Source organism: Amphiura filiformis, chromosome 3 (assembly GCF_039555335.1).
Source record: "Amphiura filiformis chromosome 3, Afil_fr2py, whole genome shotgun sequence".
NCBI classification, from domain to species: Eukaryota; Metazoa; Echinodermata; class Ophiuroidea; order Amphilepidida; family Amphiuridae; genus Amphiura; species Amphiura filiformis.
The window spans coordinates 29,495,065-29,522,697 of NC_092630.1; the positions used below are offsets into that span (position 1 = coordinate 29,495,065).

Genomic DNA, 27,633 nt, shown 5'->3' on the forward strand with positions numbered 1-27,633 from the left:
AAGATACATACAAATTGAATCGATTCGTAATTACATATTCTCTTCCCATAATGCATTAAGATTTCCTAATCACTCATCAAAACTAATGTATGCCTTTGACCGTCAACATGTACATATTGATTTATACCTATTGATTATCCTTTGGATAAAAGTACAGCGCTTGTAGAAGTGTGGTAAAATGTGTTCTTTGCGAGAAGATTTATAAAAGATCCTTCTTCAATGGTGTGCTTCATACATGTACTTACGGCTAGATAGTTATACTCTCATATCCCGACTCATTATACAAATAATTCAGTTTTGTTGTTGTTATGTAATTTGAGTTGGAAGTAGTGTTATCGGATCCATTGAGTTGTATTATGCATTTAAAGTCCAGTCTCAATAGTGCTAGTTGAGGCTATTATTTGACAGACTTCCAGCCAATAACATTTGTATTTGAAAGGTGCACTAAGTAAGGATCAAGCTGGTTGGTCAGCAATTTATCGCTGTTCATTAGCGATTGAAGTATGAAGCAAATTTTGGCATCGGTTTCATCTAGTTTATCAACCTTATCAAAAATCAACTCACGTCGTATTTCATATCAAAATATGATACCATTTTAACGTTACCTTTCACATTATCATTTCCTGATGCAAGGTATTTGTGTGTCTACGAATATTTTAAATCTTTCATTTATACACGAATTGTATGCAATTTGTCGAGTCACTTCTTATCTGTTTATTTTCTTTAAGCATACAATTATTTATTTGCAATTTTTAAATCAAATTAACTTACCAACTATTTTAATAGTATTGATGTGAATTTCAGATATACCAATGACAATTGATCAAATAAATAACATCATTACCTTATAAAAATTCATGATAGAATTTAGATGGACAGACTCTATTACACCGTAAATATTGTATACATAAATTTTCAAATCTTGTTGCAATCTCTTTCATCAACACAATCGGTCAGTGCTGTCTTTTAGACAAAATTAGGCACAGGAAACAGGAATATATGACTCAAATAGCTGCCATATGTGATACCTATGTACGTTTATAAATTTCATTTCCACGATGAAACAATCAATACAGCAACATTAAACTCCTACATTTGAAATGTTATTCTTATTCAATGGGTGCGTCTTGTAAAGAATTCACGTAATTTGATTGGTTTTCTGGTGTATAATATCTCACAATAGTTGATAGTGATATTAGTCGGGGCGCGCGCCGCCACGAAACGGCGGCACGCTTGTTGCTCCTCAATGATCGCGCGAAAATGCGTTCGCGTAATACACGTGCGAGAACTAAGAACGCGATTCGGCAGCTTAGATGTTCGCCGGCATCCACTGCTCAAAATATTGGCCAGCCCATCCATTATGACACGATATTGGATAGGCAAAAGACAAAATCCTATCATTTATTCTCTAATTATATAATAAACATTGTGATTTTATTTTGAGTCATGTGATGGAACTGAAAATGTCTGTTCAAATGATAAATGTGCAGATTGTTAGCCATAAAGGGTCTCCCTCATATTCTCAAGTATTCTCAGGTTAAGATCGACATGCAATTTCACATTTGGGATGGGATAAATAAGGTCCATCATACAAGAAACACAGAATTAAGATTACTTACCTTTATGTATGTGGCTCTTTGATTTTCTCCGTTTTATTATAGCGGGAATACCTGAAAATTAGAATAGCAAAACAGACGAATTAAAAACCTGAACAAATAAATATAGTATGAAGTGTTAGCACGCAGCCATTCATCTTTCGTTCACTTAACGAGAGGACCTTTACTCATGGGATTCGGTACATTTGTACTATTATTCTAATTCTCTCCATATGACAAGTATGAATACAAAATCCATCCTCGTACGGTGATGCTAACGATTCATATGGTTTCACATCATTCGATGATATATATTAAATATTGAAATGTATTTGAAAATTAAATTACAATATTCGCTATTGAATTGTGTTAAAAAACGCTATGCTACTATCGGAATAGTATAGTTACTTTAACATAGCACACGTAATAAATTAAGTGATTGATATGTTAAATTGGCCATTCCCATGTAATTTATCTGAATATCAGTTGTTACACTGTCACTCAATGTCAGGTGTTAATATCAAAATAACTGTCTAAAGATTTTGTACTTTGATTCCGATGAGACTAGCAAGACTAAAATTCAAGATATCGATTCCCGCTATATTGCAATGGTCCATAATGGTGCCCCCCCTAATTCTTGAAACAATTGTGGAAGTCCGGCAACCAAACTCAATTTTGCCACAGAAGCTTTTTTTGCTGTCCATAGTTTTGGACCACAAACTTAAAAAATAAGTTTACTGGAACTCTGTCAGCATTGAGCATTTTGAGATATGGCCAGTCAAAGTACACACAGAGGTCAAAATTCAAATTGAAATCGTATTGCCAATTCAAGGCGAATGATAACACAACAAAAGAGTCATATTAGTACATCTAAATATCTTACATCAAAATATCTAATCTAAATATCTCAGAGGCCTCCTAAGCGTGAAGTCTTTTCTTATAGCATGTAAAATGACCACTGCCCCATTGAATTTGTGAAGCTGTCATCAGCTGTATAAAACTGCGTATAAAACGTCTTCTCAATTTGCTGCGAGGGATCTGCTGTCACTTAACGTAACTTTTGAAATCCAAGTGTAAAAGACATGTTTCGGTTTTGTAAACTGGCAAGATAATCGTACTTATATTCAAATAGATTTGTTATTCTAGCATACTATTACCCTGTATTTCAACACTGATAATTGTTAAGGTTCTGCAAGGCGAGTCAGTTTTGAGGAAACATTGACAGATAGGGCCTCACATAAGAGCGACTACTCGAATAGTGACAATTTGAAACTACATCTCGAAATTAACGCTAATCTATCACAGCTTATAACGATGACAATTGTAAGTCAAATGTAATGTAAACAATTATACGAGAACGAGGTGACTTTAAGATCACTATCACATGAGAAGACACACATCATCGTTGATATTAAGTTCATCTTCTTTTTAACCAAAATGATGACCGATGGCAAGGTCCGATCGACAGCTGCGCATATATCTTGTTAGATTGGCTCGCCTTATTGTCACTTAAGTCTTTACACCTTGGGGCCGTGTTAAGACTAACACTTGACAGTGGTCAATGTAACTCAGACAAGAGAATCCTTATTGCCACTTAGTTCTTTACACCTTAGGGCGAGTTAACACGAGACTGTGGATAATGCTACTCGTATAAGAAAGTTCGAGAAAAACCAAAAATTGACACTTTTAAGAAGATTAGAATGGTGAATTTGGAGAGTAGATAATGAATGCCAAATCAGTATCACTTTCACGCTTTAGAGTACTTTCGATAACATAACGCTGTTTTTGAGATCATAATATTAATGTTTTTAATAAAATGGTTCATTCTTGATCATTCAAAATATTTAGTGGTATTGAAGTAGGTTCTTATAAATCAGCTAGCTGGAAACTAAAAGGAAATGAAATAAATAAACGTAATTTTCACCAGGTTCGCCGTCGCAATGAATAAAGGAGACAAGTAGAAAAAGTGATCCCGCCTGGGAATCGAACCCAGGACCTCAGGTTTACGAGACCTGCGCCTTAACCACTGGCCCACGGGAGCTTTTTAGGCACAAACTTATACCTTTTAATCGTTAGGTAAGATTAATTAGTTCGGTTATTTCTTGTTATTTTCCCAAGCCGATAACTTTATAATTTGATAAAGTTGATTATCCGCTGCTAACCTTACACTTTGACTTTCTTTTCCCTACCTAAAACAAAAATGCAGCCTCGCCACAGGTAATTTAATCGCAAAGATCACAATATACTTGTCGGTAATGAAATCTATAAGAAAGATTAATGACAATTTTTAGCTGATCGATGAATCGTTTCCATTACAGGCTTTGTTCTAAAAGTAGATTTAATATCGAGTTACGATAATGGTAACATGATTCTGGTGCATTCTCTATTATATTGTGGTTAAAGCTGTATCGTTCCATTCCTTGCACTTTCATTCTTTTTCATTTCTTTAATTTGAGCGACATTGACCAAGTTTCGAAGTTTGGGATTGAAGTATTGAATATACAGATATATAGGAGTGAAGATCAAGATCATTTAATTAAGAAGAAAAATCTATGTGATATAATTGGACCATTCTATTTAAATTAAAGATCTTTTAAGCATAATGAACAGTTTAAAGGTACTAAAACTAAAACCATACTGTTTTCGTTATCAAACATAGCCTAAATTTCATCGAGGATCAAAATCAAGTAAAATACAGACAGAAGAGTAAATACCTTTAACCATTACCATAGCAACGTGATGTCTGGTAACATGCAATAAATTTGTTACTTGATTTTATTTATAACCGTCATGGCTACTAGAAATGTCTCGTTTAAACGCTGACGATCTCATTAAAAGTCTGGACCTTGACGTGGAGACCCTTGAGTTCTGTTAAAAGCACTTATATATAATAGTACGGTCTGTAATGCCTGTGAAATCAGGCTAATAGTTACTGACAGTCGGTCAAGTAACGTATCTTTATATAGTTGATTGATATAACATTTGCTTTGTAAATTGAACGATAGACCTATGTATTGTAGTCTGTTTACAATTATGGCCAAAAGTTATGGTTGGCAATTTTTGATCGTAAGACAGAGAAACTACAGAGAGCACATTTTGACCCCGAGTTTTGACTTATCTTAAAACAATATCTCAAATTTTGTTTACAAGACAGTCCAATGTTTTGTTTCTTCTTGCGAGATGTATCTGATGTGTTATTGGCATAGACTGCATTAATAGGGTTGGAAGCACGGTGTTCAAAATAGTTAAATGACAGTATCTGCTTCGCTATCATTCGTTTGCTGTTGCCTCTCCACGGCTCTGAAATGAGTTGCATATCCAGTTGAGGGAGGCGGTGTCTGTGCCTGCTTTCAAGCGTTTGCTTAAAACACATTTGTATTAATGTTGGTTGTATTTGTTTCTTGCTTCATTTTTGCCTGTATATTTTGTAAGGCGCTGTGCTCATTGTTTATAGAGCGCCATATAAGTGTTGATTAATAATAATAATAATAATATGCATTCGCAGATGCTACTTTTTTACTTGATAGTCCAGAAACCTGTTTTCAGCGGGTACATTTTGTCATTATCAACAATACACCTTTTTTTGGTAAAATATAATATACATTAAAGCAGTCAACCAGAAAAAAGACAAGCGTACTGGACGTACAACCAAGCAAAAATTATTTGACAAGTTATTACCTCCGTGGAGTTTCCGAAATAAAAGGTGTTATTCAATATTACAGCATTGCATATTGCTTCATATATGAGTCTACCCTATCATAAACCTGATTGCCACGAATGCATGCGACCAATATAATAGGAAAGACACATCGAGATAAACAATTTATGCCCTAATGACGCCAGACACCTTAACACAAAAGCTTCTGGCACGGAAACAAATCCTGTAGCTATAGCAAGATATAATATGTTAAATTTGTAAACATGTATACCAATGTTGCAAACCTGACTGCCACTCATGCATGTAAAAAATACAGTTGAAAAGCGGTAGATAAATATAAGTGAACGAGGTTTTATCATCGAGGGTTGAGACCCAGAAACCTTAACTCACAAACGATTCCTACAAGTCAGAGTTTGATATAAAATTGGATGGTTTGAACCCAATACACAAATTTATTGGTCAAGCTATGAGTTTTAAAATATAAAACTCATAGCGAGACCAATAAATTTTGTATTGGGTGAAAAAAACCATCCAATTTTATTATTATGTTTTCAGAATCATGTGATGTGATTTTTTGGTCAAAAATTTGATTTTTTTTGTCAAAAACGTGTGATTTTTGGTCAAAAATTAGTTTTGGTCAAAAAATTGTAGAAAACAAACTTTTTTGGGAAAAAGTGAGCCTATCCAACACAGTCCAAGTTTTGAGTCCAAGTGTTGATTATATTGGACTCTTCAACTCTGTACAAAGTATAGGAAGGGAGATTCTGAGAACATAATAATGAATATTATAGGTCACAATATCTGGATTAATGGATTGATCGTTTAAACATCATGTAAATGAACTCTACATAAATTATTTTAAAACTCTCTATTTGAAAACTATAGCAACCCAAACCCTAACCACGTTTCGTATTGGCGTTCGTACTCGCTGAAATATATCCTCATAAATGGGCAAAAACACGGTTTTTCGTGTAAATGAAATGGACACCGGTCACGATATCAAAATGACAGATTCCAGGTTATTCTGCACTTAATTTATTGATTTTGATCAACCAGACCTTGAATTGATTTAACTTCATATAGATTGCAGCATTTCAGTTTAGCCGGCGTTTTATTCCTTGCGTCTGAATTATAAAACGGACAAATTGGTTTAAACATAATATTCCTTGTTGGGTTAAATCTTTTTGATACAGTGTTCAATATTATCAAATGCCATGTCGTGTTCAACCAATTTTAATTCTCTCTCGGTGTTTTTGATGTCTAGCCCCCATGTTGACGTTGGTTGTATCATTGACATCGTTGCTCGGACTTTATATGTTCTAATTTATAATGTTGTTTTGCGCATCTGGATATTGCTATAAAATAATGACAAAATATAACGGCAATTGGTGTTTATACCAGTTTTGCTATAACGAAAGGATTACAAGCTTAAAGGCACAAATCGCAATTTACCGTTTCTCAGGAAAATAGTCAGACAGTAACACGAGTAGGTGTAAATTTCACATTGAGCACAACAATTAGAGTCTGATTTTCCCCTTGATCACCCAACACGCCCTACATAGTAGAACTACAACTGGTCAGTTAGACCCTCACTTACACATTTGTTTTTTCAAGTGACGCATTTAAGCTGAAGATGTAAATATGGCAATGTGTCATAAGTATAAGCTTTATCAATAAGTATAAGCTTTTTTAATCGTTAACGCAACTTTCGCTACTGAGAGTATCATCATTTTCATATTACCTATACCTTCATTACACATCAGCTGTGCTTTTATTCTACTATGTACCGTTACGGTCTCTAGCATTGAGAGGATTGTTCGATATTTTTTGCGACACACTATAAAAACATTTACTATCAAGATGAGAATCTAAGGTAACCAACTTCTATTTAGGTTTCGATTGAATGCGTAAGTGACATTGAATGAATGCAAATTAGATTGCAATGAAATTACAGACATCTGATAATGTCAATTTAGTTTTTATTCAGTTCTCAAAGCAACACACTAACTTATATTCTTTATACAATAGAGGAATACAACTGATAAACACGTGACAATTCACCAATGATGTAATCAAGACAACATAATACAGTTGCAGCGTTTTGAAAGAAATAAGCTAACATATTGTCCTAGTAACTCAATCCAACGCGAATAGTAACACAACAAAAAAGTCATATTTGTACCTCAAAATATCTGATGGTTGCACAGAGGCCCCCTAAACTTGACGCCTTTTCCTGTAGCATATACCATTGTCCCCATTGCATTTGTGTAGTTGTCATCAGCTAGAAATTCGTTTAATGCGTATAGAACGCTTCTCAATTTGCTGCAAGGAATCTGTCACTCAACTTAACTTTTAAGATCCAGGTGTGAAAGACACGTTTCGATTTTTAAAGCTAACAAGATAATAAAAAAAAAAAGTAGGTAATGGTGAATCCAACGGACGAGGACACAAAACACATCAAGGATCAATAAATGATACAAGAGGATACCTTGAATAAGAACAACAGGAAAGAAAAAAGCAAGGTACACCAACTTGATGTGGGGAAACAAGTAAAATGCAGACTAGACAGTATGCAGGGGGACAAAAAACAGCAAATGTAGGCAGAAGAAGTAGGCAAAGTTCGATAGCCAAATTTTACCAGTCCCAAGGCCCACAGAAGTAAGTGCTGAACCTGCAAAAACAACAAGGATCAATGGTAATACAAAACTGCACTAGAACAAGTGATGAAAATCACTGTGCATATAAACAGACACGCTTAACCAAACATCCAGAGTAGGCACAAAACAGGCAAAGTTCGATGGCCAAAATTGCCAATTCCAGAGCCCACAAAAGTGTCAGGAAAACAGTACACTGGAAGTGATGAAAATCACTGTGTACATAGCAGTCAAACACAGAACAGACAAAAACAACAACCGACGTTTCGAGCAGATAAACTGCTCTTCTTCAGGGACAGACAACAAAATATAAAGCAAACAACAAAAACTACATGCTGTAGTTTAAAAACAAATTCAAGTCAAAAATTGAAGGCAAGTTCAAATTGTAATAAGTAGCAAAAAGACAGCAAACTCAGAGCAAAATAAGTTGTGTCTTCTCTCATTGAGAGCAAATTCACTACAAAGTTAGACTGGGAAACACTATATGTAAATAAGCACCACCACAGGACAATAGGGTATTGTCCTAATAGACAGGAAGTGAATGTCAAGTGGGGTCGCAATCAATAGAGGTTGTAGAGAATGAATAGATAGGATAAGTGGACTAATGTCACTCAAACTGCAATATTATGAGAAAAGTAATGCATATTAAATAAAGAACAAATAATGTTTATAGACCTACACAATACATGTATAGTGAAAAATAAGCCAAAAATTGCTGGATAAAACACAAGTCAATGAAGGTCTCAAATATTAAAGTGTAATATGCATACTGAAAAGAAGGGGAGGTAGAAAAACAGAGAAAGTAAGAAAGCATGTGGTCCATGCATGATAAAATTTAATTTCAGTGCATGTACAGATATAGGCCTGCGGATGAAAGTGATAAAGCCAAAAATCACTAAAACCAAAGCACAGTGAAATACTGTTGCAAATTGACATGAAATATGCCAAAATAGGTAGTGATACAGGGACTGCTAAAAGCTGGAAAAATATTAGCAAACAACGAGGCCTACAATAAGAAAGCCAAATGTGAATTGACACATCAAACATATAGGCCTACATGTAGGTCCAGTAATAAATGCTAACAAGATCCATAGGCCTAAAGATACACTGGCATGTTAATCTTTAACATTTAAGCCAAGTGGTTGGGTTGTCTGAAGTTTAGAGATCCAGTCTTTCTCAAGTTTCTTTCGCATGAAAGTGTCAGTCTTTGGGGGTTTGTCAATACACATGACAGTAATGTGATTTGCAGAATGTCCTGGGAGGTTGAAATGTTTAGCTACTGGTGTATTTCTGTTAAGACGAGCATCGGCACAATGCTCAGTCAGTCTGGTTTCCAGGCTACGACCAGTCTCTCCCACATACTGCACTTGACAATTAGCACATGTGATAAGGTAGACCACATTCTCACTCTGACAACTGAGGTGTTTGTGGATGACATGACTTTCACCTGTGGAAGAACTAGTGAAAGACGACCCTTTCTTGGTGTGTGCGACTGGTGAGCCACCACCCCATTTAGGTTTAGAGTGGATCTCATGATTACATAAAGTACATGAGCCACATGCAATCGAGCCTCTGGGAGGAGGTTGGGCTGGAGGTAGGGATGAACGTACAATCATGTCCTTGATGTTAGCACTTCTCCGATAAGCTACCATGGGTAGGTTGGGAATAGCCTTCTTACATCTATCTGAAGAATGCAAGATACGCAAGTGTTTGTGAAGTATCTGAGAAAGTTTGGGAAGCGAAGGATGGTAAGTGATGACCAGTGGAATGCGTTCTGGATTATCAGAGTCTGGCGTCTTAGGCTCGAGAGCATCAGATCTAGGAATCTCTAGAGCTTTGTTGATTTGTCTGTTGATAACAGAACCAGGATAGCCTCTGGCCTTTAGAAAGCATTCAAGTTCAACTTTTCTCTTCTGAAGTGTCTCAGGGGAGGAGCAGATGCGGTTCAACCGGAAAGCCAAGCTGTACGGGAGACTTGACTTGGTATGCTTGGGATGACAGGAAGTCCAGTGAAGAAACTGATGTGAATCAGTGGGTTTAGAGTACAGGTCCGTGTGGAGAGTATCATCTCTGATGGATACCAGTACATCTAGGAAGGGTATTTCCTTGGTTGAGGATTCAGAGGTAAACTTGATAGTTGGATGGAATGAATTGCAGAAGTTGACAAAGTGCTGAAGTTCATCAGGTCCATGTGTCCACAGAAAGAAAATATCATCGATATATCTCATCCACATGAGGGGTTTCTTGGAGATTGAAGAGAGCAGACGTTCTTCAAGACAGCCCATGAAAAGGCAGGCCATAGAGGGCGCCATTTTCGTTCCCATACTGGTCCCAAATATTTGCTTGTAGTTTGTGCTGTCAAATGTGAAATTATTGCAAGTAAGAACAATTTCCATGAGGTCACAGAAAGCATCAAGTTGGTCAGGAGAGTAAGTGGGTTCAAGAAAAGAACGACATGCATCTATACCCTCGTTTGCCGGGATATTAGTGTATAGGGCTGAAACATCCATAGTGCAAAGTATGGTGTTAGGCGCAAGGGGCCCATGTGCGTTAACAGCCTTTAGCTTGCGAAGGAAATCCATGTCATCCTGAACATACGATGGCAAAGTAGAGACATGTGGTTTGAGATGGTGGTCAATGAAAAGAGAAACCTTCTCTGTGACGCTGCCATTGGCACTAACTATTGGACGACCAACTGGTATAGTGTCAAAATGTTTGTGGATCTTAGGTAGAGTATAAAATCTACCTGGTTTGGGACGTTTGATAAATTTACACAAAGATAATATTACTTTGTGTATTTGGCAATTTATACGTCAAAAGAGTTGCTAATTCGTGTTATTCTTTTCTACCGTGTAATTCAATTTAATGTTTTTATGTATGTAGAGTTAGTTTTGAGGAAACATGACATATACCGGTAGAACAATTCAAAATTAGAAAGAAATGGCCTCACTTTAGAGACGCTATTCGAATAGTGACAAGTTGAAACTGTATCTCGGCATTAATGCTAATATATCACAGCGTATGACGATAGCTGTTGTAAGACAAATCCTATGAATTCAATTATACAAGATTAAAATAACCATGAGAAATATATAGAAAATCGCAGATGATCGTGGAAATCAAGTTCATCTTATTTTTAACAAAAATGATGACCATTATCAAGGTCCGATCGACATCTTGCTAAAGTGGCTTAACTTATTGTCACTTATGTCTTTAAACCTTGGGGCCGTGTTAAGAGCGACAGTGGGCAATCCTGCTCAGATAAGATAATTCGAGCTAGTAAAGTTGGTGAGTAAATTGATGTCAGCTCAGAATCACTTTCATGCTATAGTCTTTTCGAACAATAAAGTGTTTTGGAGATCTTTAAAATGTTTCTAAAACTTGGAAATTCAATCATTTTTCATCATTAATCATTTAAAATCCTTAGTGCCAATGAAGTATCTTCTTAATGTCAAATCGTAAAAAATATAGCAGCTACCTAGAAAAGTAATGTCTATACAATAGCCATGAATTAAATATATTAAACGGTGAAACGTTCCCAACAATTCATATTTAACTAATTATGCTGTCATCTGCGACAAAACTTGATGAACTTGTCTATAAATTTACATTCCGTTTTTCCTTATACCTAGCATTTGTCAAGTATGATAAATGAGGCACATGTGAATATTCCTTTGATTTTACTCTGAGCTAATTATACCTGCATCATACTTAATAACCAAAACCAATATCGCGTACTACATCATTATCACACTAGGCCGTAGAGTTTCTGTTTCCTTTCTGAAACATGGAGTACATTCAGAACTGTAACATAATCTTAGTAAACCCGGGTAGTAAACACTATAAGTACCACCCACACGCATGACCAATATGATAAGACTCTTGAAACAGTCAAGTAGCTATGTCGACTGCTCAGTACCAGAAGTGAGTAAATGCAGTAGCTGCCATGTAAACATTTGCCAATTTACACACAGTACATTGTACTCATCTACACATGGCGACTACACATGGCAGCTATTGCACTTACCCACTTCTGGCACTGAGCAGTCGATGTTGGGCGTTTAGGTTAAGACATAGCACAGCAACAAGGCTACAGCAACAGCGACATTTAATCGTTACACAATTCAGAATTCAATCTTACGTCCCTTTGGTGAAGAATAACACAACGATATTAAAATTAAGGATACCGTCGTTCACAACCGTTCAAGGCAGTTAAGTTAGCGCAATTCATAAGGTATCACACTTCAGTGAAAGAGATTGTTCTCGTGAAAATATTTCCCTACGTTACTCAGAAATGTGATCTTGATTGCTATGGCAAATTGTATCTACGTAGACTAGGAGTCTACGTCCCTGAATGTTGTATAATATTAGTATAGGTGTCTGTAGAAGCGTTCTTGAATATTCATGAGCTCATGAATATGAATGAGGTAGGCGTGACTAGTTAGCATATATGAATATTCACGAGGCAGGCAGGTCACGATTTTTCAATCGTAGTTACTTACTATAGAATGAGAATGATCAATGCAGTTTTAGCCAATGCTCACTACTATTTGCAGGATGCTGTGAATATGAATATGCATGTGGCAGACAGGTCACGATTTTTCAATCGTAGTAACTTACTATGGAATGAGAATAATCAATGCAGTTTTAGCCAAAGCTCACTACCATTTGCAGGATGCTATGAACAACCAAATCACAACAGTTTTAATAGCTGCTAACCTTAAGAGTACAGATAACTAGTCACTTCCACTTTGTAAATGACTCCAGCAAGAATGATTTATTATACATCACAGTAACAGCTGAAATACTGAATAATTTACGATGCTTTCAGAACATTGCTTTTTCATGGAAATATGATGTAGCAGCACGATCATATAAGCTAATTGCACTTTACAGCCTCAAGTTGAATTAACATATTTTATTTATTATTATATTATTGGTAGTTATTGTTATATGATCATGGCAACAATACAACAAAATACAGAAAACAAGACAAGCGTACTACTAGGCGTACAATTTCAAGCAAAACCATTTGACAAGTTAATGTCTCAATGGAGTATCCGAAATGACAAGGCATTTTTCAATATAAGACCTTTACATATTGCTTTATATGTAAGTCACCCACGTAATCTTGTGTCGCTATAAATAAGATCCATGCATATGCCTGATTGCCACAAATGCATGCGACCAGTATAATAGGATTAAGGAAAGACAAAGCAAGATAAACAATTTATTATGCCTTAATGGCGACAGACAATTTAACACAAAGGCTTTCTAGTGAGGAAGCAAATCCTTTAGCTAGCGAGATAATCGTCAAGGTAAGATTTGAACACCAATGTTGCAAACATGACTTATACTCATGCAAGCAAAGAAAAAAGAGATTAAGTCCTGTAGATAATAAAATAGTGCACGAGGCATACCTAAAACCTGGATTATGCAGCTGTTCGCTGTGCAATCTGATAATTATACAGTTATATGGTATATACGGAATAGTTATTCCGATGAGCTTAGATTTTGTTTTTAAACATATTTTTAAGCATGTGGCTGTTCATGTATACGCAATTTGTGTTTTCCCATTATACATATTGCCAAGGTCATTACTGATCGACATACAACAGTATTGCAAATGAATCTTCATTGGAAGTCGTCTATGTAATGTACATAGAGGAGTACTGAACAAACAAAAAGAAATAAACAAGTAAATAACGATCTATATGGTTGTCTGAACAGTATCACATTATTGTAAAGAATTATCCATTGTTTTGCATAAATTACAGGCTACATCACTAAGTTGAGAAATTTAGAAGCTATGATACATTATATTTTAAATGTAACATTAATTGTTCAGTACGTTTGAGGACTTTTAAACTCTAAACACTAACAATGTTTAAAATTTAAACATGGCGTTTAAGAAATCGTTTATATCGTCAGTGTTTATAACACTTTGAAGTGTAAACTTTAGAGTGTGATTATTTGAAAAGGGAATGAAAGTGTTAGGTTTTATTTTGGATTTGTAAGGGGGACTGGAAGTTGAAGTCGGGGCTTTTATTTCGCGGCGATGCCGCCGAAATTCAGGGACATGTAGGCCTAGGTAAAATGGGTTATAATAGGGCCAACCAAATAAAACAAAGTTTACACATTTACAATTCTCTTACCTTTCTTCGGCTAAAAGAAGAATCATACCTAATCCTTGGCCATTATCCTATACTTATCCTTACTATCCTTTATATAACCCGACGTTTTCTGACAACCTTTTATAACCTTTTGCGAATGATGTCGAAAACGTTTTGTGTTTGCTGGGATACTATGATTCAAACCTCAATTTACAATTGTCGTTCGATTCTATGCTACCTGTGATCATTTTGACCAAATTCACCTAAAAATGCATATTATAACGTCATAATTTTGACAGGATGTGCGCAGATAATTACTTACGCATTAATATAAATGAGAGTAATCGGCGGTGGTGGGATTCAATTTCCTACCGGTCGGAGTTAGGTCAGAATATATGGTGTAATGGACTAAATCATTGATTGTTCAAAATACCTGCAAATGAACTCTACGTAAAGTATTATAAAACTTTCCGTGTAAAATATTATAACCAAAACAACTTATGCACAACTTACACGGACTATACATTTATAACCATGTTCAACGTGTGTTTGAGATGATAACTACAGGCCATGATATCAAAATGACAGACTCAAGGATATTTTGCACTTAACTTATTGATTTTGTTCAACCAGACCTGAGAATTGATTTCATTTCATATAGATTGCAGCAATGCAGTAAGGCATTTTATTCATTACGTTTGCATTTTAGCGAACTTGTAAAATGGGCATATTGTGTTAAACACTATGTTCCTTCACTTAAAATCTTATTGGTGCATAGTGTCCAATAAATGGAACGTCATGCTAGAACCAGTCTTGACTTGAATCGTTTAGAGTAAATTTAAACCAGCAAATCTATATCCGTGGTTTAAAAGCATTAAAGTATTTCGGTGTCTTCGATGTTTAGCCCCGAAGCTGGTATTGATTGCATCTTTGACATCGTTGTTAGGACTTTGCATCGTCTCTTTTATGTTGTTGTTCTGCGCATTTCGCGCCATATTGCATAAATATATATGCCCGCCTTGATACAGTGAAAGGGTAGTCTATTTGCTATACAATATTAACAAAATATGTTCATTTGTTGCTTAATGTATCAAATTGAGAACGTCGTCGAACGTAAATATTATTTCCCTTTGAGGAATTCTGAAATGAAAAGAAATCACTTGTACAATGACAGTGATCTGGGGTAGGAATTTGCAAGAACCCCTTAGAACAAATTCGTGATGCAGAAATATTATTAAACTAATATTATTACTAAACACTCGCTACGGCTATGCTGATATCTTGATGAAGAGAAATGAAAATCAAATTCGCCTCACATTTTGGTATTTAAGATCTAATTTTTGATTTAGAGCTTAATGAGACTAAGCATCAAAATATATTTTGCTTTTGTTGATTTCGTAGGTTAGATCTGATATAATCTTTGATAAAATATTATCCAGATTTTTCAACATAATCTGATTTGTTTTCCTTTCCCCCTTTTTTTAATCACCTGTACTCGGGGATGGTGGGGGAGAGAAATCAAGTACATTTCATCAATACTTTCCCCAAATATTATGAATTCGATTATGGATGGAAATAAATTAGGATATTTTTCAAAACAATTTTTAATGATTAATCCAAACACATCAATAGTCAAGAAGCAAGGAAAACTTCTTGAGCTTTTGTGATTGAGTTCCAGAATCAGCTTGTCATAAGCTGACCTCAAAGAATAGGAAAAACTTTGGTGGCAAAAGAAATTGTAATTGTATCATGCTCGGAAAAAAAATGTCATATAAGGTGCCATGTGTTCAGATTTTGTTACAAACACCAAAGTATTATTATTGGTTTTTTTTCGGTAAAACAGGTTTTTAATAGAGTTATAAGTTGGTTCCAATCTTTAATCACAAAAAATTGCACGACATTTAAAAATCGTATAATTTGCAACTGGACTTATATGGTATTATCGTGTTTACTAGTATTGAAGAAAGTGCTCCAAACTGTGACTCACTTTAGTGAATAGAAGAGACTCTATTTCGTTAGTTTTTTAATCCTGAAAATTCTAATGACCTTAGACCAGGCTGTAGATGAGCTAGGTGTCACTTGGAGCGTAAACTTATCCCATATGGTTTTTCTAGATCAGAATTTCATGAGGAATAAGAATATTTTGGGTAACAAGCCCCTATCCTGAACAGGCTCCCACAAAAGGGGGTTCTTTCCGGGGGGTCCATTTTTTAAGGATAAAATATCATAAGTTACGTTTAAATACAATAGTGTAGAGCAAACTCTTATAAATCTCATAATGTACACCCAATTAGTAAATTAACCCCAACATATTTGATGTGGTAACAATCTGGAGGGTGGAAGAGTAGTAGGGGGTCTCTAAAGGACCCCTATTTCCGGGGGTCCATTTTAAAGGAAAACATACCCTAAGTTACGCTTAAACACAAAATAGTATAAAGTACACTCTTTTTAATGCCAAGATTGAACCCACTTATTTAAATAAGCCTTTTATATTTGATGTGGTAACAATATGGGGGTGGGGTGTAGAAGGGGGGTCTCTAAATGGCCCCTATTTAAAAACAACACCAGTGAAATTTGCCTAAAGTTTATTCTTTGTTTGGTATGACCAGATTTTTATGAAGATTAAGTATATCTTGACCAAGAAAGTCAAACTCCTTCATACAACCATCCAGCCACCAACTCCCCACCCCACCCCACCCCTAAACAGGGGGGTGCCATTCAGGCGTTATGAGCATTTTGAGAATATAGTGTGTAATAATGTATGATACTGTAATTTCATACAATTATGATGCAACACATCTTACAACATAAAATCAAAATTAATGTTGATATGTTATTCCAAAACTCGATGGCAACAATAGTGTGTGTGAGTGGGGGGCTGGAAGAGGAAGACCCCATATTTAATAGACGGGATGGGGTCTTTAGTCTCTAGGGGAATCTTATATTATACGGTTCCAAGCATTTGGGTCCGTAATTTGTAGGAAAATACTTCATGCCATTATGTTACCCTTTGGTTCAAATAGGGCACAAATACTTGTTTGTACTATAAAGTTTGCTTTAAAGTTCTACCAATTATGCTTACTTAATCCTCTGTGTCGCTTTCATCGCTGTTGCCTACAAAGTCTTCACAATCATGATCTATAAACAGTTCTTGCATATCATCAGGCATAACCTTCTCGAGCCATCTCAGTTCTAGTGATTCTGTCCATCCATTGTCAGCAATGTTTCCAGCCTCATAACTACAAAGGACTGCTGAGCGCCATTCTCTAGCGATAAAGTTTGATCTCAAAATATGAAGTCTCAGTGTATGCTGGCATGGTGGTAGCAATGACACATCAGTGATCTTGTTCTGTTTGGTATATTTCCGATCAATGAGTATATACCGGGCCTCGTTGACGCTTTTACACTTTATGCCATACAGCAAGGCAACATATTTATTATCCAAAGCTACAATGTGATGCTTACTAAACTTTTGGCTTCAGTTTTCCGTTTTAGGTGTAACAAATCTGTATTCGCTTTAAACAACATATCTAAACAACCAAAAATTACATTTTCATCAAATAACTTTTATTTTTGTAGCCGAGCTTTAAGAGTATAGGCATGGGTAATTTCAATATCCTGACAATTAAGATAACAGAGATGTGATGATGGCGGTAGAACCTTTTGAATGACCCTCGTAAATGAGGAGGAAGCGGGGGAGGAAGGAAACAGAGAGATACTAAACATACAAAACGAGAAAAGCAAAATGAGTAAGCGAGAACAAGCAACAAGCGAGAGGTATGTGTGCAATGAAATTTATAAGGCATGCAGCTGCCATGTAAAATGATGTTTCTTACACATGAGGATCCTCATTATACTCATAACCTCTAATACTTCCTGACACTTACGGTATTAACGTGAATGTTGTGGCACAAATTATTTGACGAAATAAAATAAATGAAGTTCATTGTAGGGTGCTTCATATTTGATTCATGCTATACAGTGCACAACTTATAAGTTCCCCCTAATGCTTTTTGAAATAAATCGAAAATTATTTAACGAAATGTAAAATTGTAAAAAGTTATGAGTAACCTTATTTGTTTTACAAATCTGGGCCAATTTTTAGTGTCACACATCATTGCGTTTGGCCACAATGGTTCATTATGTAAAAAAAGAGGGAGTTTTAAAAGTTGCACCTGAGTCCATAGGAGTCAATTGTCAAATAATACAGTATGTTAGGCCTGTCCATGTGTTTGTATTGGAAATAAAACTTAAAGTCTAGATGTTTAGTAGGGGATGTGTCCTCCTGCACGGTTGGCGAGTGCATTGCAACGTCGCCGCATGCTGTTTATTAAATTCCGGACCCGTTGCTGGTCCATGTTGTTCCATACATGTTGGATTGCTCGGGTTAGCTCTTGCAGTGTTGTGTTTTCATTGATAAGGTGGTCAACCTCATTTTTAACATGGTCCCAAAGATGCTCAATGTGGTTCATGTCAGGAGATGTTGCTGGCCCATACGACGAGCAATTTCTTTCACCGGTACATTTTCATCCAGCAAACCTATTGCTCTACCGCGAATAAATTCGGGCAAACGCGGCATTATTAAAATGTGACTTTTCACATGTGATGAACTACTGGCGATGTGGTCTATTCTCACTGCAGTACATATCCCTTCCATCTCAGACATTTATCATTAAAAAGAAAAGAATAAAACATCTGCTTTGCCTTTTAAGAAGAAGAAGAAGAATACCAAAGATTACGTTTTCTTTTACAAACACATGAATATCCCTGGCCTACTGTATTGTTTGAGAATTGAGTCCTATGGACTCAGATGCAATTTTTAACACTGTTTAAAACGGTCTCCCTTTTTTTACATACTGAACCATTGTGATTGAACGCAATGACGTGTGACGCTAAAATTTGTTCCACATGTGTAAAACAAATAAGGCTACCCATATCATTTTACAGGTTTGCATTTCGTCAAATAGTTTTCGATTTATTTAAAAAAATATGTAGGGGGGAACTTATAAGTTGTGCACCCTATATTTTGATTCGTACGCGTGTAAGAATGCTTCATTGGAGGGTATGTTAAACACATGGGTAAACTAACTTCGAATCAAATCAAGCTTTTATACCATATGAAGAGTTAATATAGGCTTGATATTTCACAACCGTTTGGTTAAAATGACAAATTTTGAGCTCGCGTTGATATATGATATAAGGTTTTATATCTTTTAGTAATAATATTGTCACAACTGCCAACCAGGCTAACAAAGGTCAACTAAGCAATCATCTTATTCATGTTATAACAAAACGAAGTGCTATAATAAATTTTCATTTGTGTTAAAAAAAAAAAAAAAAAGTGAAAATCCTTGAATTGAACGAAGCCGTGTTTTGTCAAATTACCTTAAATGGCATGAGCATGCACATTGCATCATTACTGTCTTTGTTATACCGCGTTTTTGGGGAAGAAATAGACGCTCATGATCTGACTATTCTCAATAACGTCATATTCTTTGTTTCTTGCACTTTTGCACGATTCTGTTTAGTGTACTCCCTATAAACACCGATCATGGCCAATGCATAATTATAGACTAGAGGCGCGTAACATCCTTATAGTTTCTTAAGGTTTTATAATGTTTAATACATGTTCCAGAGTAAAAACATCATGAAAGGTTGTGAAAGATTTGTTTTTGGCCCCTTAACATGTATAAAAAATTACCAAACTATACGATACTATACGCAACTTTAGTGTATACATGTTGAGGGGCCAAGTGGACTTACGGTCTTCTTGCGCTCGGGTCTTCATATGTGACCGTCCACGACGAATGAGCCGTAAATTCCTCCCCCGGTCAATTTTGTTATATTTCGTGTTTAAAAAATAAACATCATAAACTAAAAATGGTATATCATTTGACTTCAAACGATATCCAGAAGCGGGGTTATGGTTTGTTAAACTTTGCTCCTTTAATTATAGCTTTTTACGTTTTTACATGTGTCTCTTTTTCCACATTGTTGGCAATAAATATCAAACAGTCATAATTGGCGGTCATTTCAAATCATCCCCAAGTCAACGAGGTTTAAGAGAGTTCTCTCATTGTTAATTGTTGGTTATGCATACCTGTACAAAATACAATGCCTGGTAACCCACCACTTGAACAGGATTTAGCAATATAAGCAAACAAAGACCAGAGCTATTAAAAGTTCTATAGCCATCTAAGGTAGAAGCTTATTATCCACTTCAACAATAGGATTATTGATTAGTTTCTGACTATCGAAATGAGACGGATGTCGGGCCAGCTTAAGTTACCGATGAATATGACCTTCGTACACATTTTACACTGTAACTCAGAATACAATTTAGGAAATTTACGGCTCATTTGTGCTGCCGGGTCACATATATTAATAAAAACATATACATCGAGGGCTCAGAACCAGAAAGCCGTATCTCACTATGACCAGCTATCACAACATGAGCATAACTTGGCTCCTTGCTTTGGTCTTCAAATATCAATATTTCCTTCACAATGTATTTTGTTTTCTATTGAATTTTGTCATGATCAATGGACTGTATCTTCTAGAGTGCTCTGGCGACTTTATGCTCATTTTGAGGGAGCAGGTGATTGTGAGTTGAGGCTTTCTGGCTCTCAACCCTCGACATGTAAACATCTTAGAAAAACGTCAATTTGTTTTTCGCAGAAATACAATTACAACTACAACAATATCAACTACAATCATATTCAAAGGAGCTGCATGTAAGAGTTGGGGGGGGGGGGGTGAATGTGATAAAAAAGCCAGGCGATAAAATGAGAACTCGGCAATCGAGTAAAGTTACGAAAACAACACTATCCGTTTGTTTTACTATACAGTTAGTCTGTGCAATAAACAGACTCTGCTAGGACTAGTGGTAGTAAGAGTATGAGCGGTATAAAACCAATTTCCGAGATACGGATCAGTATCATAATTTGCATTACGAATGTGAAACCGTGCACTCGGGCTTTTACCATACTGTGACATGCATTGTAAACCACCCATCGATTACGTTGAACTCGTGGTATATTGAGGAAAAATGTTCCTGTATTAGGGAACGGGATAGTAACTAGTATTAACTTCAAACGGATGTGATATCTCAATTTATACATATTTTTCTGTCATCTGATTGGGTAAAATGGGGGTCACATGACATTTGATATTTCTACCGTTTCGCGGTTTCAGGCAAATACAAACACAAATGGACAGGGTGACAGTACTACCTACTATCACCCGCGATAGTTCATGGATACCCTTCAATATGCACTCTAATAATTTCGACGTGTAACGTAATATAAATATAACGTGCCAAATACTTTTTTTCTTATTCTTTAACTTGCATTTCTCTTTAGTCCGTGCATTCTGTCAGTCTGTTTTTAATATGAATTTGAATAAGGGCACCGAAAAACAATAGAGATTAGGATTGCACGTGGCAAGAAGCATTAATTACCATAGCGATGGGACCAAGTGAAGTCACTTGATAATGTATTGCCATACACAAAACTCCCGTGAGCTGCAACTCTATGCCATTTTAACAGCCAACAAATGATAATTTTTTAAAATTTATTATCAGTTGAATATCAATTCAAATATGCATTGGTTTTTTATCTTAATCCATGAAATACATAGGAGTACCAACTTTATTTCGTCTTGACTTAAGTGACAATATATATAGTTTGTTTTACAATCGCTACAAGAACAGTTAATAATCAGTCCGAGCACACAGAATGAATGTCAACAATGCGGACCTTTAATTAGAACAGACCTTCGATAAATGCCAGCGATTTCACCCCTATTAATTTCTTCTAGAGCTAGTAGGGCAATACAACATTATTATTATGCTGACAGTGAGTCTCGAATGGATCATTTAATTGCGTTAACAATGTGTGATATATAAATGCAGCAATTTATTCGCATCACAAATAAATAAATCATGATACAAATTTGTGACATTCTTGTTCATCATGAATATGTAAATTCAGTAAACCATGGGGCGAGTCCCAACAGCGTATTGCACGTGTTTATATAATGTCATCTATTGTTGGTTGCAGGTAGTGATGTTGTTTTCTGAAAAAGAAATTTACAAATTGTGCACCTGCAAATGTCAACAATTTAAATTAACGATCTGAGTGCTGCATCATCACCTACGCTACTATAAAGTGGAAGCATGCACATGTAGAATAAATTATTGGTTTAATGTAGGAACGACGTGGGTAAAGTATTTGAATGAATCAGGTGAAAGCACTACACTTTTACACCTGTGCAAATTTGCTGTTCTCCCGCGCAATATTCCTGATATTTATACGCTGATTTGAATATTGCTTACATTAATCTGGCGATTCAATATGTAGTCACTTAGAGTGTAACATATTTGGTTAGAAGCTATTTAAAACGTTTAGAGAGTTATACGTTTTGAATAATGCATTGCCTCTCATAATACATGAATGCATTCTTACTTATTGCTTACACAGACAGTATGGTAAATTATTCTTCAGCTGCATTTCCATCATTTTCTACCTTCTCCAAAACCGAAATCAGAATGCAAATTTAAAACAAGGACAGTTTACGCTCCGTAGCCTTTACACTGAGATTTCGGTACTTGCTCTTTCTTATGTCAAAACCCTTCCCTATTTCACGTGTTCAAGGCTGTTTCTACACAGGTGAAAGTGTATAAAAGAGTCTATCGCACAACTGTTTGGTGCGGACTAAATATCCGGGTGGTTCAACCTTGTGATACTATATAATTGTTCCATTATCTATGTCTGTGAAATGGATAACATGTACACTCAAACAATGTTTGGTCCGGGAGTAGACATCTGGAGAATTACAAGAAAAGCAACCGTTTACTTTCTGGATTGGTGGATGCATGTAAATCTCACAACCTGTTATATAGTTATACGAATTGAACACGTTGATTGCATTGCACGCATAATACGTGATACATCTTGGATAGATATCGGGATTACAAAATGTGTGAGGGCGCTGTAATGACATGAATGAAATGCGTAACTTATTTCGTGGTCAGATTGCAAGAGCATCGTGCCTTCACCTTTGGCGTTTTTTACATTCACCCAACAATTGGTACAAATCTTTTTTGATGGTAGACTTGTAGCGGTAAGCAACTTATAGCTAATATAATGTGTAGCAAAAAAAACCTGTTACCGGCAAATGGCTTTGGAAAGAATGTATACAACCATACAAATGACATATTGAATCCCTCTGGGTTGGCAGTGCGTCGCCAATCTATTGAAGCTAATACTTGGAGTGGATCTTTTACAAATTGTTGACTAGATGAGTAAATTAACATCAACAAGGATGATTACAGATAAAATTTATGGGAGTCTCGTCTAAATATTTTGTAATGCTAAATATGACACACAAAAAGGTCGATCAGGTCTGCGTATTTAATGGAATTACAAATTACGAAAACGAAAACTAAATCAAACGCTTGAAGCAAACATTTTTATGTTGTGCATCTGTAACCCAATTTTTATTAGGTTTGTAGGCTTGCTTCAAAGTTATTTTTCATTATTTGAAATTATAAAACAGATTCAAATCGTCGAAAGAATTCAAGAAGTTCATAAGTAACAAAGAAATACGCAAGCCACTTACAACGTTTTTGCATGATACAAACAAATGATATTGAAGCCAGTTATATGATATACTGCTTAAATTTGATCTACTTTTTCTTCAATTCGGTTAGCGCGTGTTTAGGAGGCTTATAGAATCGAGAACAAACAAGTGAACAAATGCATTAGTCTGCATTATACAAGTGAAATATCAGGTAGTCTGCAAAACATCCTGGCGATAGGTGTCCTTTGAAATTGAAGACTTGCATCAACACTATAATCAAGTGAATCTAGATCTATAATATTACAAAGATCAGAATCCTTTTGAGCTTTTAATTACATTCATGTATTGCTTAGAGCTACACTTTATCTGTGCAGGTGGTGATAGGGAAATGCGTGATTTGTTTATAGAATAAGCTTAGCTAATAATATATTTCTGTAATCTAAACTTGCTTAACTTACTATTTATTACATTATCTTATTTTATATTATTCAAACTGGTAGATTTATTTCCAAGACTTTTAAGGAAATTCTTTCACATTTCATCTGAAATGATTTTAATAGGGTTGAAATGATGCCTTGAGAAAATGATTCATTAATCTCGTTGTATCAAACTCAATTGAAGTATGGGAATGTGAAGAATAAATTATCATGATTTTATGCTGTGTTTATACTTCAGCTCCTTTTTATTTTAAATTTAATGTACTTTTGATTAAAACTTTATAAGTCTTAGGCATTGTGAGCTAACATGAATATTTAGATATCTCGTAGGTAACGCCCCAGCAAACACACAACGTTTTCGACATCATTCGTAAAAGGTTACAAAAGGTTGTCAGAAAACGTTTAAATGTCGGGTTATATAAAGGGTAGTATATTAAGAGTACAAAACGTTTTCATAACCTTAAAAACATTTTTTAAACAAAAATGTTTTATAGAAAATGTCGGGTTATAAAAAGGATACAAAAACGTTTTAATAACATTCCAAAAACATTCTTGAAAACTTGATACAAAACATTCTAAACAGAATGTTATTTTGGGGTTTGCCCAAAATATTTTCAATAACGTTTTAAAAACGTTTTCATGACCTTTATATAACCCGACATTTAAATGTAATTAAAAGGTTTTGAAAAAAAAAACCCATTTCTGTGTTTGCTGGGTTCAAATATTTTAACATAATGTTATTTAAGTATTGACACAATATTTGGCAAAAATGTTTTCAAAAATAGTTTACAATAACATTTTTTGAAAACATTTAAAAATATTGTTGTAGTGTGTTTTCATACAAAACGTTTTAAAACGTTATCATGACCTTTATATAACCCGACATTTTAATGTTATTAAAACGTTTTTACCTAAACCAAAAGCCAAAATATAACTTATTTAAAACCTTTTTAAAACGTTTTTGTGTTTGCTGGGGCCATTCTTATCCAATAATATGGCACAACTTGTAATGTACCGACGGAAATATGTTTGGCGCTTTTACGATTTTATATCAATATCATTCATTGTGGTAACACCAACAGGCAAAAACGGAAGGGTCACGTCCAAGTTTTATAAGTACTGCGCACAAAATTGTCTATTGTTGACCCAAAGTTTTATTCACCAACGCTCTTCGTGTACCGACGGCCTTAGTGACCCGACGGTCATGATAAGCGGGTGGGGTTGGAGCACATCCATTTGGCTACGCCACTGAAGAGTACACAATCGTGCAAATGATAAAAGAAATAGAGGTAACGAAGATGAAGTAAAAATAGCGAAGAAAAAAAACACAGAAAGAGACACTAGCTGACATGGGAAAAAGAGAGATAGAGAGACTCAAATGGATAAGAAGAGAGATTGAGATAAGAGCAAAAAAAAAGAGATGTAGTAATAGTAACAAGAAGAAACATGAAGAGAACCTGCATAACATCAAGATTCAATTTATTAAAACAATGTTATACTATTATAGGAAAAGAACTATCAAAAGACAATTCCAAATGTTAATCATTCATTAAGCGAATCGTGATGAAGTCGCTCAAGGATGAATGTTGAAAATAGATTTTCTTACAAGACCCTTGTGGCTGTTTTTGTAGAATGGATTTCAATTACAAGAAAATAATGTAAATCACTATCAAAATCATTTACATTGTTTTAAATTTTTTTATTTATTTCAGTCTCTGTTTTTACCTTGTAGTAAAGCTTCAGGTTAACACTGTGTAAAATTAATAACGTTTTCTATTATTCAAGCCCAACAAAGTACTTGCATATATTGATTAACTATTGCCAATTACAATTCTATTTTTGAATATGACAATAATTGATATGCCGGTAACCTTTAATATGTGGGTAAACTATTTATCAAAACTCCACCCTTCGATACGCTAACGCTTGTATTCCCCGGCTATAGTTCATGTTATCAGTGATGTTGGAAAGCTGGGTGAAATAATTGCCTGTAAGAGAGAGAGAGGTAAAGCGGTAAGGGTACTCGCCTTAGGTGCATGAGGTCCGGGTTCAATTCCCAGCTGTGGTAAATAATTGTATTGGGGGTTTTGGTCTGGAATCAAAATAGTAAATTTAGTTAGCAACATCTGTAAATTGAATTCAGCTTTTGCTCTCCCCATGGTGCATTTAGAATTGGATAAATCATCACGAGAGCAGCCCGTCCTTCAGAGGGGATGTTAAACCATCCCGTTTACAGAAAACCATACATGTTATGCATGTAGCCTGCAGTCAGAGTCATACTATTGGAATGATTGTTTTGTCCATCAACATACAATCGTTATGTCACACGTTAGCGCTCACCTACATGTAATTTTTTCAAAAAGGCATTTTCCCTTGCCCAATTCCAATACTGCAACAATTGAACAAGATTACATAAAATATTATCACGTCCCACAAAAATCGGTAAATTGAACAAACCAAATCAAAACTCACGATTGCTAAAAGAAGATTAAGATAAATGAGCAAGGAATAGAATACTCGGGTGGTGATGATAAATGACACACTTTACTCTGTGCGTGCCAATGCATAAAAAGCTTCGTCACGGAAGAACCTGGTAACAAAACAAGTAGTGTCAATGTTGTCTGAGGTGTATTTACTTAGAAACTACACGCTACGGCCAAAAAGCCTTGATCAGACCAGTAAATGGAAGGTCTGCAGGAAATGCACAAGTTAAACATGAGAGGCATTTCTAAGTGACAGTTTATAACAGGTACTTGATGAGATTAAAGAGTAAAGCACATCATTCAAAACGTAATGTTTTAACTCTCTTCACGCGGGTGTCGACTGCAGACGACAGTTTCAAAAATAAATTTAAAAATTCAAAAATTTCAGAAATGTAAATTTTCATGACCATATTTGGAATCAGCATGAAAAATGCATTAAAATGAGTACAAACAAGCCTAGTATTGGTTCAGTAGTTCTTAAGATAGCTCTTGATATTTTGAGAAAATATTTCAAAACTTGAACTTTTTCCGTTGAAGCGCATGGCTAGCACGCAGAGCATTAATGTTATTTGAGATATCAAAAGATATCTTAACTTATTTTTTGTGATCACCTGAAGATGTCCAATGGTATATGTAGGACCCACCAAAATTTATGATTCAGTATTTTGATTTAGTGTGCATTCGTTTCTTTAACCTACTACGAAGGTTATTTGCATCCAAAGAATCGTAATATGACAAACATTCAAACTTGTTTGTATCCCTAGCAATCTTCCAAAAGGGAATTATATTTAACTAGTCAAGTCATTAAATTTTTAAATTTTCATACAATTTTAAATTCCATTTAGTACCATGCTTTGTAAATTTCATTGGTCGCACTTTCGTGTGATAAATATTTCATTATACAAGCAGGTTTGATTGTAGCGCAGCTGATTCTTGTATCTCTACATTCATTCCATTCTGCATCATCCCGTTGTGCCTAATTTATTATACATACAGGTATAACGGGGTAATACACTATTCAACAGTGTTTGTATTATCAGTCAAATAACCACGCTGATTCTACACTTTCATCATAACAAACCAAACCTACGCAATTTTAATACTTAAGGGG

The 27,633-nt window shown here is 35.3% G+C and overlaps 1 protein-coding gene across 4 annotated transcripts in view; it reads right to left on the reverse strand.

Moving 5' to 3' along the window:
* The window catches only part of LOC140148323 (uncharacterized), a 291,837-nt gene that overhangs the window by 204,015 nt on the left and 60,189 nt on the right, over positions 1–27,633 (reverse strand). For 2 of the 4 annotated variants that reach the window (XM_072170235.1, XM_072170233.1), the window contains exon 1: positions 1,620–1,672. The exons of the other annotated variants lie outside the window; for them this stretch is intronic. The gene's annotated coding sequence lies outside the window, so the exon portion shown is untranslated. Of the gene's footprint in view, positions 1–1,619; positions 1,673–27,633 lie in introns of those variants that run through there. 4 annotated transcript variants of the gene reach the window in all.